This window comes from Castor canadensis, chromosome 11 (genome assembly GCF_047511655.1).
Source record: "Castor canadensis chromosome 11, mCasCan1.hap1v2, whole genome shotgun sequence".
Lineage (NCBI taxonomy): Eukaryota > Metazoa > Chordata > Mammalia > Rodentia > Castoridae > Castor > Castor canadensis.
This window is the reverse complement of record NC_133396.1, coordinates 28,505,390-28,519,721: the sequence shown is the minus strand read 5'-3', so window position 1 is coordinate 28,519,721 and position 14,332 is coordinate 28,505,390.

Below are 14,332 nucleotides of genomic sequence, written 5' to 3'. Positions count from 1 at the left end.
TCATGGAGGATGGTGCTCTTGGGGGAGAGGTAAAGAAGTGCTTAGACCAAAACTTGAGAAATGAATGGGAGAGAACCATGGCAGGATGACAGAGGAAGAACATTCCAAGTGGAAGGAACAGCAAGTACAAATGTGTGGTAGGTGAGTTAGCAAAGCTAGATTAGAGATGGTGTTTCTTTGATTCAGTCTCAGTTTACATCTAGTCTTCCAGAATTATTATTATTAACAGTGTCCCTTCTTCATCTTGAAACCATACCAAGTTGTTTACACAATAAATTATGGGGTCTCCTTCATGGTTAAACACATAGAAATGGGTAGGTGGGACTCACTTTCCAAAGGTGGCAAAGTTGAGGACAAAAGTCTGGGGAACTCTGCTAGAGGTATAGGGGTGGGCTGGATTTTGTTCAGCAGACAATGAGAAGCCATTTAAAGGAATTTAAACAGGAGAGTGAACAAAACTAAATTTCTGTTTCAGGCAGCTAACTTGAGGATGGATTACTGGAATGGGTAATAGTGGACTCAGGGAGACCAATTAGCTCAGTGAAATTCACAGTTCATATCCAAAAGAAATGTCTTCTCTATAACAGTGCTTTGCAATAGAAATATACTGCAGGGCAATTCTGTAATTTAAGATATTCTGCTAGCCATATTAATCAAAGTAGAAAGATACAGATGAAATTAATTTTAATATGGTTTATGTGAGCCAATATATCAAGAACAGTATAACTATATACCTTATAATAAGTACTAAAAAATTAGTAAACTTTTTAAACCATCCTTTCCTTTTTTTCTTTCTTTCTTATACTAAATCATAGAAACACTGTGTGCATTTACACATCCAGCACATTACTTGCCACCTCCCAAATACTCTCTAGCCACACATCAGTATAAGCCAGTTTATTGCACAGCACTAATATAGACAAAGAATACATACAAACAAGAAATGTTAAATGTGCAGATCAAACACCACCACAAAACATTTTTCATATTTGAAACTATAAATTATTGAATGAGCTGTAAAACAGCCTTACAAATTAAACATGTCTTTTAATTTTGTAGATTAAATTCTAATGTAAAACATATGCAATAAAAATCTAAAACCCAGAAAGTTTCACCTAGCTGGCCCATGGAAGTAAATCACAGCAAAAGTGGTTCTTGAACTTGACCTTTAAGCACCTTGCTTTCTTCCTTTGCCTGTGAACTCAATATCCCCATTCTTTTGTTCAGTTTTGGGTCCTGTGGACTCCTAGATCTGACCTTCCTATCACCAACCCTTTCTGCTTCTTATTGAGCCCCAAGGATAAAAGTCAGCATTACAAGAAGAGGATTACTGAGAGCATCGCTGAGAGGAAAAACATAGATAGGAGTAACCTGGTATAAGATAGGAAAAAAGAAGGGGCAAAGATATCCACCTGAGATGTAGGGTAGTTGTTCTTTAGAATCAGACAGACCTTATGTTAGTCAACTTTATGAGAATGAAATACCTGGAATAATCAACTTATAAAAAGGAAAGGTTTATTTTGGCTCACAATTTTGGATGTTTCTATCCATGGTCAATTGGTTCTGTTGGTTTTGGGCTTGTGATAAGGCAATGCATCACAGCAGTAAGCACGTGGTAGAGCAAAGCCTTCGCCTCATAGTCAGCAGTCCAAATAGAGAGATAAGACGTGAGTAAAGTCCTACTGTCCCCTCCACGGGCATACCTTCAAGTCCTCCTGCTAACCCCATTCTTAATGGCTCTACCTCCTCCCTACTGCAGGGACCAAGCCTTTAACACATGGGTCTTTAGGGTACATTTAAGATCCAAATTAGCACAAACCTGAACATAAACTAGTTTAATATTTAATTCTGTGTACTAGGCACCATCCTGACTCCTAAATTTCAATCTCTATGTCTGGAAGTTAGGTTTAATGTCAACCATGATTCAGGCTAAAAATGATTATAAATATTTTCCATAAAAATTCTGGAATATAGTAGGCACTCAATGAATAGCAGCAATCTGCAGTATGATAGAAAAAATGGGACAATTGAATCATTGAGTATATCTCTCACCTGTTGTACATTTTCCACGGCTGTCAATATCTTAAATACATCCAGAATTCAATAAAAATGTAAAACATTTAAGGCAGCATATAAGCAATAAGATTTATGCATTCAGAGAAGACCAGACATAAACCATGGTAAAAAAAAAAATCAGAGAGAATAAAATAATGATTTAAACATGAAAAGTCAAACTTAAAACTTTTAGAAATGACTTTAGAATTTTTATAGTTTTGTAATAATTAAGAATTTCAAACCTAAGGCAGGTGTGGTGATACATGCCTGCAATCCATGCAAAATATCCATGAGTTCAAAGTCAGCCTGTGCTAAGTAGTCAGACACTGACTTGACCATCCTTCAACCCCCATTAATCATACTAAAAAGCATTTGCAGCAAATCAAACAAATAGAGGAATAATATTCCAACAGGTCAAGAGGAAAAAAATGCAAAGGGTCTGACTGCCAATTCATAGAAGATAAAATACAAAAGAACAACAAATTTTGAAAAGATGTTCAGTTTCATAGGTAATAACAACAATGAAAATCAAAACAAAAACCACAAAGGAATTGTTTGCTTCTCAGACTGAGAAAAGTGAAGGAAGACTCTGAACATCAAAGGCTAGTACATGTTTGCTAAGACAATAAATAAATGGAAACCTGTTGAGAAGCAATCTGATATTTATTAAAGTTAAAATGAGTACATGTGTATGTGTTGTAGAGCCGACACCAATATGATCTTTATTAATAATATGCCCAAAATAAAATACTGGTTAGTAAATACAGAAGGACAAGAACAAATATACAGGCAAAAATACTGATAAAAATCTGCATGTCCAAAGTTTGTGATATGTTTTAATGACATGTCATACTGGAAAATATTAAGAGCTCTAAAAGAAGACAAAGTTGTATTTGTAATGAGTTGGAAGAGTTTTCATGATATGCTTTAGATTAAAGACAACAAGATGCAAAATAATATTAGCTCATCCATTTTTATAAACAAAAGGAAATTAAGCCCAAAATATCCTTAATACTTACAGGTCACATATAACTATAGAGGCAGAGGCAGTGAGTTTAGGGAAAGACTATTTTACTTTAGATAATTCTGTAATTCTTGAATGAATTAATTAACTTATCATACTTGATCTAAACTACTAAAAAAGATAATAAGCTAACTAAATACATTTTTAAAAATAAGAACACAGGAAAATAGAGTAAATGGTTCCAGCCTATCTCTAGAGTCAAAACAACCAGAATGGAAATTAATAGGATGAGAACAAACATGGAAAATCAAAGCAAGAATCAAGTAGAAGAGAACAGGGAGACCTGGAAAAGAAGCCCACACTGAAATGAGATGGGGGCTATGATTAGAAAAGGATAAAATCTAGTATTATCATACCATTTTAGTTAACATTTCCTTGATGACCATAGAAGTAGGGCATCTTTTCATATGGCCATGAGCCAGTCGTGTTTCTTCTTTGATTTATCTGCCTATATCATTTTCTATTTTCATTAAATACATCATTTTGCAAGAACTCTAGGTATTTAAGGGATAAAATGCTTAAAAAAATTCTTATCCCTGCAAATTGTCAGTCTCTTATCTAATAAATGTGCATAACAACTATGTTTCCAGAAAAACTATCAAAATTTATTCAGAAAAACAAAATTCAGGGTTTAGCTCACTTGCATAAAGTGTTGACCTGTAATGTATTAACCTCTCTGCTAAGCATGGGTAATAGAAAGATGACTAAAATGTGTCCCTAACCCCAAGAGTTCTCACGATGGCAAAGTTAGAGAAATTGAGAGTTGGACTAGAGTTTAATAGGTGTTATAATAAAAGATGCCTTTTTCCACAACCCTGAGAACATGTCTCATCTTCTTGCACCCAGAATATTGTTAGCACAAGGGCAGCTTTCAGTAAGTATTTATCAGCTGAATAAAAGAATGTTCTTTGTATAGTGGTGGGATGAGAAGAGGAGTCCACTCTGAAGAAATGAGTAAGAAAAGTCTCCACGAAAGGTGAGATACTTGGTTTTGTTCTAAAACACAAAATGAGATTCCCTAGATAAGCTCAGAAATATTAGGAATAGCCATTATGTTGACATGAAAAAAAGAATACAAAAACCCACAGGAAACAGGAACTAGAACGGGTAGAGGAGATATTAATCTAGGAATTAATTCCCAGAAAGCTATACTTAGGACTGCAGAGCTTTTTCCTATAGGTAATGAAGAGACATTGGGGAATTTTAAGAAATGTTTTGATAAAAACACGTTTGTGCTTTTAGAAGCTCATCCTGTGACACAGAGAGTGAGGAAAAGAAGACTGAGTAAATAGGAGAGTAACTCTGACACACAGTAGGCTCAGTAAATGGGTGTGAAATAAGTGAATGTGATAGGCAAGATATAGTCAAGCATTTACATTTACATAAAAAAGTGCCTTTCCCTGTAGCAACTGATTACTAACATCAGACTCTGTACAAATGATCCAGAATTCCCAACACTTTAGCAAAGGACCTAGTCATAAGGAGGCGGTGTTGAAAGTGTGAATAAACATGATTTTTGACAATGGTGCCCAAAAAATACAATGGAGAAAGACAGTGTCTTCAACAAATGTGGGAAAAACTGGATATCTGCATGCTGAAATCTGAAACTAGATCCATGTCTTTCACCCTGTATAAATATCAATTCAAAGTGGATTAAGGACCTTAATATAAGACCTAAAACTTTGAAGCTAGTGCAGGAAAGAGCAGGGAATACACTGGAATTAATAGGCAGAGGCAATGACTTCCTAAATAGAACTCAAATGGCTCAGCAACTAAGAGAAAGGATTGATAAACTAGGCTATGTGAAATTAAAAAGCTGCACAACAAAATAAATGATCACTAAACTGAAGAGACTGCCACAGAATGGAAGGAAAACTTTATCAGCTATACATCTCACTAAGAATTAATAATCAGAATATACAGGGAGCTCCAAAAACTAAAGTCCCCAAAATCAATGACCCAATAAAGAAATGTATGTTAATGGAAAAATGATACCTGTTTAAACTGTTCCAGGAATGTAGAGAAGGGGGATAAAGGAGAATGATGGAGGAGATGAATTCAAATATGATATATTTGATATATTGTAAGAAGTTTTATAAATGTCACAATGTATCCACACCCAGCACAATAATAAAAATAAAAATGAAAAGAAATGGGATAATGAACTTAACAGAGATTTTTCAAAAGAAGAAGTCCAAATGACAAAAAAAACACATGAAGAATTGCTCAACATCCCTGGCCATAAAGGAAATGTAAATCAAAACCATGTTAAGATTCTACCTCACTCCTGTTAGAATATTTACCATCAAGAACACAAACAACAAATGTTGGCAAGGGTGCAGGGTAAAAGGAACCCTCATACACTGTTGGTGGGAGTGCAAATTAATACAACCACTATAGTAAAAAGTATGGACACTACTCAAAATATTAAACATAGAATTGTCATATGATCCAGCAATACCACTCCTAAGGGTATACCCAAAGGAATGTAAGTCAGGTTATAATGAAGGCACCTGCTCACTTGTGTTTATTGTAACACTATTCATAACAGGTAAACTATGGAAATAGCCAAGATGCCCCACTACTGACAAATGGACTAAGAAAACATGCTAATCACATACAATGGAATTTTGTTCAGCCACAAAGAAGAATGAAACATTGTCGTTTGAAGTAAATGGATGGAACTGGAGAGCATTACCTTAACTGAAGTTAGCCAGGCTCTGAAGGCCAAAGGCCCCATGTTTTCTCTCATATATACAATATAGGCCTAATATAAGTACAAGCAATATTATGAAAAATAGGTTCCCCTAAGGGGAGGGCATATACAAGAGAGGGAGGGTAAAAGAAGGAAGTTGGTTGATGTTCTTCCTATACAAGTATGAATATAGAATTTTTAAATCTATTGAAATCACCATGAGAAAGGGACTAAGCTAGAAGAAAAACAGAGCAGATGAGCCAATTCAAGCTGTAATACATATATACATAGAAATCTCATAAGGAAACTCCCTGTGTAAACTGCCTTAAACAAACAAAAATGCCATTTTTTTCTTTTACAAAATCATAGAACAGGTCCTGTCTGGGGGTTTAGTACCCATGGAAAGGAGGGGAGGATATGGGGAAAGGATGTAGGAGGGTGAATATGGTGCAAATGCTGTTTACACATGTATGTAAATGGAAAAATGAGACCTTTTGAAACTATTCCAGGAATTGGGGGAGGAGGGATAAAGGAGAATGATGGAGGGGGTGTAATCATGTATGGTATACTTGATGTATTATAAGAACTTTTATAAATGCCACAATATATCTCCACCACAACAATTAAAAAATATCTGGAAAAAAAATTTAACTTTGGCCAAAAAATCTTTCTACTGTATCTATTTCCCTATATTTATCTAATCAACATGGAACAAAAAATTCCTGTTTTATTCAGTGGATTATAATAAATCATTTTCATTTATTTTGATTCTCAAAAAAAAAAAGCAGTCAATAGGAATGGTAATTGATTCCATCAATGACCTTAGATGAAATTTCATTAAGTTGCATGTCAATAGCAGGAACAATATAACTTAGAATGTCAATGGTTTTACTATTTTTTTAATCATGTGCTGAAATAATTTAGGTACATTTCAGCAGTAATACCAGGAGTTAAGGGAGAAATAAGAAAGCAATAAAGTACTGCATAATTTTCTCTCGTCCATATTTTATTATGAAAATAAAGCAGGAGAGAAGATCTTGAAAAGAGGTTTCATTTCCATCTCATCTTTCAGGAATTTTGGCTGCATTTACTTAGTCACTATAACCTTGAGGGACATAGTTTTATCCCCTAAGCACGTTTCTGGATTTTTTTCATGAATGTGTGCAAGAAGAGAGCAAGATCACATTCTCTTTAAGCTTAGAAAACAACTATTCCAGGAATTCAAGGAAGTAGATTGACCCACACAGTTGTTTTGCTGTCTCTGGCTCCATCCCTTACCCTGAAAATCAAAGAAATTGATATAACTCTGTATTTCCCTTTAGCCTGTTCTTTAGATGTTGATGTGGGCTTTCACTTCATTAAGAGGGAACAGGAAAAAAATATAATTACTCAACTTCAAAATCTCACCTCTAAGGTTATACAGTTTAGATTCAGTAAATATTCTCTTACTAGGTAGTCATTAAGCCCTTAAAATTATTTATGTCTCTGTGGGTCTCAGCTTCCCAGTTTATAGAGACATCTCAGATGATCTCTAAGGACCTTTCCAGTTATAATACTCTAAAATGTACAAGAGAAGATACAACTAGCAATACACCAGAGATAATTAAGGGTCAACATTTCTAATGATTAGTGGAAATACCAAAGACTCAAAGCTCAATGCTGTTGGCCTTTAAATACCAAGTCCTTCTCATTCTCTTCAAGTAATTGATAAGATACAAGAGTTAGTCATCAAACTCTTTTAAAGTCCTAGATCACCACCTATTCCTCTCCGCACTGCCTTTTCAAAATGCAAATTGTTAAATCTACTTCCGCAGTTTTTTTAATCCAGTTAACTTAATACAGCTGTGTTTTGTCTACGAGATCTGCCAAGGTTTTCTGTTCTCAAATGCCTTGTACAGTAAATCTGTCCTCTAGACACTACCCAGCATGAATGTCATAATATGCCTTCAATAAAATATGTGAACTTGCATGGAGGGAGTGGCAGGGGGCATGAAATTGGAAATTCAAGTCTCACACTGTGTGAACCACAGGAAAATTGGGCCTTGTGTGTTTTAAATGAAAACCTTTCATCTTTGGAGAAGTGTCTCTGTCTCTCCAGTTAACACAGGTCTGTTTCCAGGATGTTGAACTCATCATCCATCCTCCTCAGGCCCCTGCAGGGTGACAAAGTCAGAAACACAGCTCCAAAGACATCTCATTGTTTCAAATATAGTTGCCTTCTCTCATTGCTGGTGCCTTTTTTTTTCTCTTAATTTCACACACAGTTAGCAGAATGGATGTAAATATCCTCATTGCATTCTTTTGCAGAGAAAGAAGGAAGGGTGACAGTGGGGACCGTGGATTTGTTCTACTTGCGTGTACCTATTTTTCTCAGCGGAACAATTGGACTTTTTTTCCCCCACTGTCTCTCACCAGACCATTTTAGATTTCTTAAAATATAAGTGAGGATTACAACCCCCACCGCTCTCTCCTCTTCTGTCTCCCTCTCGCTCATATGCAACAGTTCCGAAGGGTCATGTGTCTGGATTCATCAGCACTTTCTTTTCTTTCCACTCCGGCTCCTTGTTTCTCATTTGATTCACCAGCAGGACATTACCTCTAGTCTCAGCTTTTTCTCCCACTAATGAAAATCTAATTGCATTGTGTTTCTTCTCTTCACACTCCTCAGATCCTGGTTGGGAGAGCAGGAGGAACTGGAAGCGGTTCTCCACACCTGTCCTGTTCTGCTGACTTGGATAAAACAGGTCTCTTCTTCCTTACTCACCTGCTCAGGAGTTAACTCGGAAGAAATGAGAAACCATGTTAGCAATACCCCATATAACGGCCAAAAAGAAAAAAGTGACTGGAGTTTTAGAAAAAAATCAAAAAGGAATGCTCTTAGCTTAGACCTTTAAATATATCTCACCATAATATGTACCCCAAAACATGCCTCACTGGTACAAGGATTATTTTGAGCAGAAGGCAATTGAGAAGAAGCTGATATAAGAAGAACTGCTTTTACTTGCTCTCTTGCCTAAAAGCAAGAGAATTTACAAAGTTGTTCTTCTTCCCTGTCTACCAGAAAGTATAAAGGCTGATCACTTCAGATAACTTTAAACTCTTATTGTCCTGGAGACAGTACCAGAGAACTCTGCACAGACGCTTCACTAACTACCCTTTTTCTACCATTTATTTGCCTATCCACAATTGGACAATGCCAGAGACTTCAGATCATTTTTCTTTGTCTTGTTAATTTTTAATATTTATGGCTCTTCACTGAAGACACTACATAAACTGGAGTTCTAAGCCACCTCTTGGAGATTAACTCATTCCCAGGGTATCTCCTATGGGTATATGAAATGTACATGTTAATAAACTCTTCTTTGTCGTCTCTTGTCAATCTGATTTTTGTTATACAGATCTCAGCTAAGAACTCAGAAAGGCAGAGAGGAAATTATTTTTTCCTGTCCTATAAGTTTTCTAAGAGTGTCCTAAATAGTTCCCCTGCCACTAGGCTTCCGAAACCTTCATCACAATCCCACTGGAGTCATTGCTCTGAATGTCAATTCTGATGTGTCACATGGTCATTTACACCTGCCAAAGCACCCTAAGTCTTAAGGCTAAGATATCCTGCAGTTCCATGTCTTCCCTCTCAGTCCCCACATCCATCCCCAGCCCTAATCCTCACCCAATAGACTCACACCCAATAGACTCACACCCAATAGACTGAATATTACTGAATCCATCCTCTCAAACATCTCCCTCTGCCCAAAATGGCCCACTTGAATCCCTGCACACACATATCATCTCTCTAGTTTTTAAAATTCAGTTCATGCTATGGAGGCTTTTCCAACCAGTCTTCAATAAAAATGAAAACCCTCTCCTTAGAGTTGCAAACTTATCTTGTATGGAGATCTATCAGCACATGAGCAACACTTCTACTTAAAGCAAAGGTTGCTTTTCCCCAAGAAGACTCTAAGTTCCTTAAGGGCAAGGACACATCTGCCCTTATTGACTCCCCAAGGTCTAACACAGTGCCTGGTCCATAAAGATATTCAGTAAATGCTAAATGAATGAATGCTCTAGAACATTAATTTCCTTTTCTTAAATTGTAGGTAGATTCCCTAAAAGCTACGTATGAATGACATAACTAAGACCTAAACTTGCATTATTTTATACTTCTAGTTTTCCCCACTGACTGACTTTGTCCTGTACTTTACACTCTAATCAAGAAAAGGACCTCTCAGCCATTTTGATTATTTCATCCAAAGGACCAGAGGACCCTGGGGGGAGCACTAGGTCAGCTGTGACATGTATTATGTATTTTTTTTAATTATGCAAATAGCCATCTGTTCAAATGCCATTTTGGGTTCATTTAATGTGTATAGTTTAGGATAAAAGGGAAACAAGAAAAAGTGTATCTCACTTTGGACCTATAAAATTCTGAGTGGTACCTGATTCATTTCAAGTAATGAAGGGTCTCCATTTTAATAGTGCATCCTTTCTCAGTGGTCAGAATTCTAAATCTTTTTAATTGCAGTTTAAACACCTGTAGCCAAATTTTAAATGTCTTTCTCATTTAAATCCTAAACATTAAAATTCCAAACATCCCAATTATATAAATGGCAAAAGTAAGGGGCAGAATTTTTCTTTAAGGCTTTTGTCCCCCCTACATCATCCCACTGCTCTCAATTACAGTTTCTCTTTGAGCCCCCTGCAAGTTGGCTAAGTTTCCTGGATGACCCCAGAAATTCGTTTTTGGAATAGAACAGAAAAGCTAAATCCTGGCAATGTGCTTTTGAGATAGGAAAAAAAGTAAAAATAACTAGCACCTGTTATTTGCTAGCCAGAAAAACCCTTCAAGCAAATCTGTTACATATATATGGTCAATCCTCACAACCACCCTACCATTTAGTATATCAAGCCTATTTCTCCATTCAGAAAACTGAGGCTTAAAGTAAGCAACTGCCCTAAGTTATATAGCTAGCAAGTGGCAAGGCAAGGATTCAGAAAAGGTGGGTATTAGTTTTCATGAATTCTTTATCACATAACTGCCTTTCAAATGTCTGGCTTTGCCAGAGCACATTGTTGGAAATTGTCTAAACAATTGAAATTGTCACAGGAGATTGATTAAATGGACAGAGATGTATAGAGAAATATGCTTTAATTCAAAAGGAAGACAGTGTACAAAATGAACAATGTTTGTAACCAACACCAGTTTTAAGAAAATGGTCTACCAGTGGCTCATACCTGTAATCCTAGCTACTTGGAAGATTAGGCTGAGATTGGGAGAATTACAGTTCAAGGTCAGCCCCAGCAAATAGTTCATGAGATTACATCTTCAAAATAACCAGATCAAAAATGGACTGAAGATGTGGCTCAAGCAGTACAGCATCTGCAAGTGCAAAGCCCTGAGTTGAAAAAAAGAAAGAAAATGGTCCAGCATGCATGCCATGCTGAGGTAAGAGGGAGACACCATCCATCACAAGGCTCCATCTGTTAAAAGCTTTAAGGAGCTCATCTTCTAGGTTGAGACCAGCTTCAGTGTTTTCACTGACAGTCTCCTGTTGAGGCTTCCTCCAGTACTACCCTGCCAGATTCCTACATAAAATTTCTATAGTTATCATGGCTTAATGATGTAGTTCTGCTCTTGGATGTTCCTGATCCTTTTCTTAATACCCATTTGTCTGACCATTTGTTTCAAGCATTGAAGTATATATTGCCATTTTCTGCTAACCTGTCTCAAACAACTGTCCACACCCATGTTTAAGCATTATATTTATTGAGCTATATATTTTTTATTTATTCATCTGCTTTTTTACCCATTCATATTAGTTGTGTAAAAATGGTCTACATTCTTCTCTGTGCCAGCTTGAGGCATCATGGTTAAATAGGAAGAATCTTCAATAGACTAGTTTCATGAGTTATAACAGGATATTTAAGCTCTTTGGTTCTCTGTTTCTTCCTCTATAAAATGTACAAAGTAAAAAGTTGTAGTCCAAAAAAGTGTAAGATTTTTGGAAATCATACACCTAAGAAGGCTTGAGACACAGAGAAAGCACTCTATGAATCTTAATTCATGCAGCAAAGATTGAGAGTGCTAGCACTCTCTGTTCTGGATCCATGGAAAACACTTGGAGGTCTATTCTGGAATATTGAGTCATATTAGCCACAGACAATTTAGTGAAACAGTCATGATATTATAGATAATAAGTGCTACAAATTTTTTAAAAATAAGGAAAGTAAAGTACAAACAGTTGGGTCAGGAGTACAGGAGAGAATGAGGGCAGAAGTGTAATACGAAATATCAAAGAAGATGAGGACTGAGAGGATTAGAAAGTTTGCCAAGGCATATCTGGATGAAGAGAGCACCAGGCAGAAGAAACAGCCACTGCTAACAGGAAGTTCAAAGAACAGTGAAGGGGACTGTGCTGTTGCATATAAGTGATGGAGGAGGAGAGGGGTGGGAGATGAGATCACAGAGGTGAGAGAAATCAGATATGCAGGTATGGGGACCACTGGAAGAATTTGGGCCTTTGCTGTGTGGGGTGGGAGCTGACTCAACTTTCCTTTTGTGCCTGCTATGATAGTTGATTCTTTAGAACTTTTTCTTTTCTTATGCATCTTCTGTGTCTCCATGTTAGCGCTAACTACTCAAGGGCAGAACCATGGCTTATTCATCTCTATGGTATCAATGTCTAACATAATACCTGGGACATAGGCCATGCTCAGTGAACTACCTTGAATGAATGGTATATTATTTTAGGTGCTTACCTAGAGGATTTTTTAAGTGTCATAATGATTTTACCAGGTCAAAATGTACATGTCTCCTGAAGGCTACTAGGAACTCAAAGGACTTAGCTTTTATTACTAGAATCACCACTTACTGGATGTGACCTCAAATAAATTGTGCAACCTCACAAACCACTTATGTTACCCTAAATGATATCCAAATCATGGGATCAAATGAGGATCTAAAAATATAATGTATCAAAAAGGATTTTGATAAAATGTTTGTAATATATAAGCACTAAATATTTTATTATAACTCTAGCACTATATACTATCTGATATAAAAATACGAAATTTTCTTTAAAACTGATATACATAATCTTTGGCAAAAGAACCAGAAATAATGTTATGTTACTTTGGATACACAGTGAGAAGACCCATTTCACCAAGGAAATAAAGAGTCTCTTACTCTAATAGCACACCAAACTGTTGTATTATTTTCACTTTTTTGTAACAACTTTGCTTATGTTAAAATGTTCTTAAAGTAGTATTTTGCCTAATTAAGGGGCCATTAAAAATGCAGAAGGTATTGTGCCTGATCAGTAGTACCACCCCAGACCATGTGATCTATACAGAAACTCAGTTATATAGTATTAGATACACTCAACTCTCCATCTGCATTCTCTTGATTAACTGAGCACTTGTCTGGGCACTTGCCAATCCAGTAGTGGAGGCTTTACAACTCCAAAAATGTGTGTTGGGAGCAAGCTGGGAACTTCCCAGTGGCATTGGCAAGGCAGCTGCCCCATGGATCCACAGGAATCCTACCTTCCAAGTTCCCTCAACTTCTTTCCAATACTGGCTGTATTTGTAGATACACTTGCCTTGAGCATCTCTCTCATGGGAGATTACATAAACATACAAAGAAAATAGAGAGCTACAGACATTTCCCATGACTGGGTTGGATAACATATTCAGTTTTAATTGACTCTGGAGAATCCAAGTCAATTAGACTAAGAGTATAATAAGAATGAAAAGCTGTTATTATTTCACTAGCTTGATTATTTTGTAAAAATAGAAAGAAAGAAATGCAAATTTCAATGGTCCCACAGCATTGAGATGTGCCATCTCTATCAGCCATTATAGGTAGATCTCTTTAAGATATTTAAAAATTAACTGAAAAGAGGATGCAAGCATTCAATCATTTGACTCTTGCATTGTCCTGCACAATGTCAGGACAGTTCTAGCCAAGTGAGCAAACCAGTTCTCAGGTGGTTGGTTAAGGGCATGTATAGGAATAGAGCCAGATATCAGTATTTTTAGAATAATTTAAAAATTAAAAATTATGAGAAAAATAAAGAAATAAACATTTGATATTAACTAAATACATACTAGTGTTCTACATACCAAACTATGTTCTTGGAACTGAGGGATAAATAAATTCTCTAGAGGAAATCTCAAACAGTAGAAATGAAACCAGTTGAAACTATTTCAGGAATTGAAGGGAAGGAGGGAATTATGGGGAAGTGAATTCAACTATAATATATTGTAAGAACTTTAGTAAACATCACAATGTACCCCAGTACAACAATATGATAATTAAAAATAAAAAGAAATATACAGAAAAACAAGGCAAGATAATTTATTTGCTACATAAAAATTGCTTTCTGAGGGTGGGGATACAGATAAGGAAGTAGTTGATTTTGTAAAAAGAGAGAGGTGATTTTATGAACATTTCCAGCAAGGCAATGAGGTGAGTCTTGCAAGATTAATAGAATTTCAACAGACAGAGGTGAAGGGGACAACTATTCTAGACAAGAAAGCCATCATATAGTTCTAACAATACG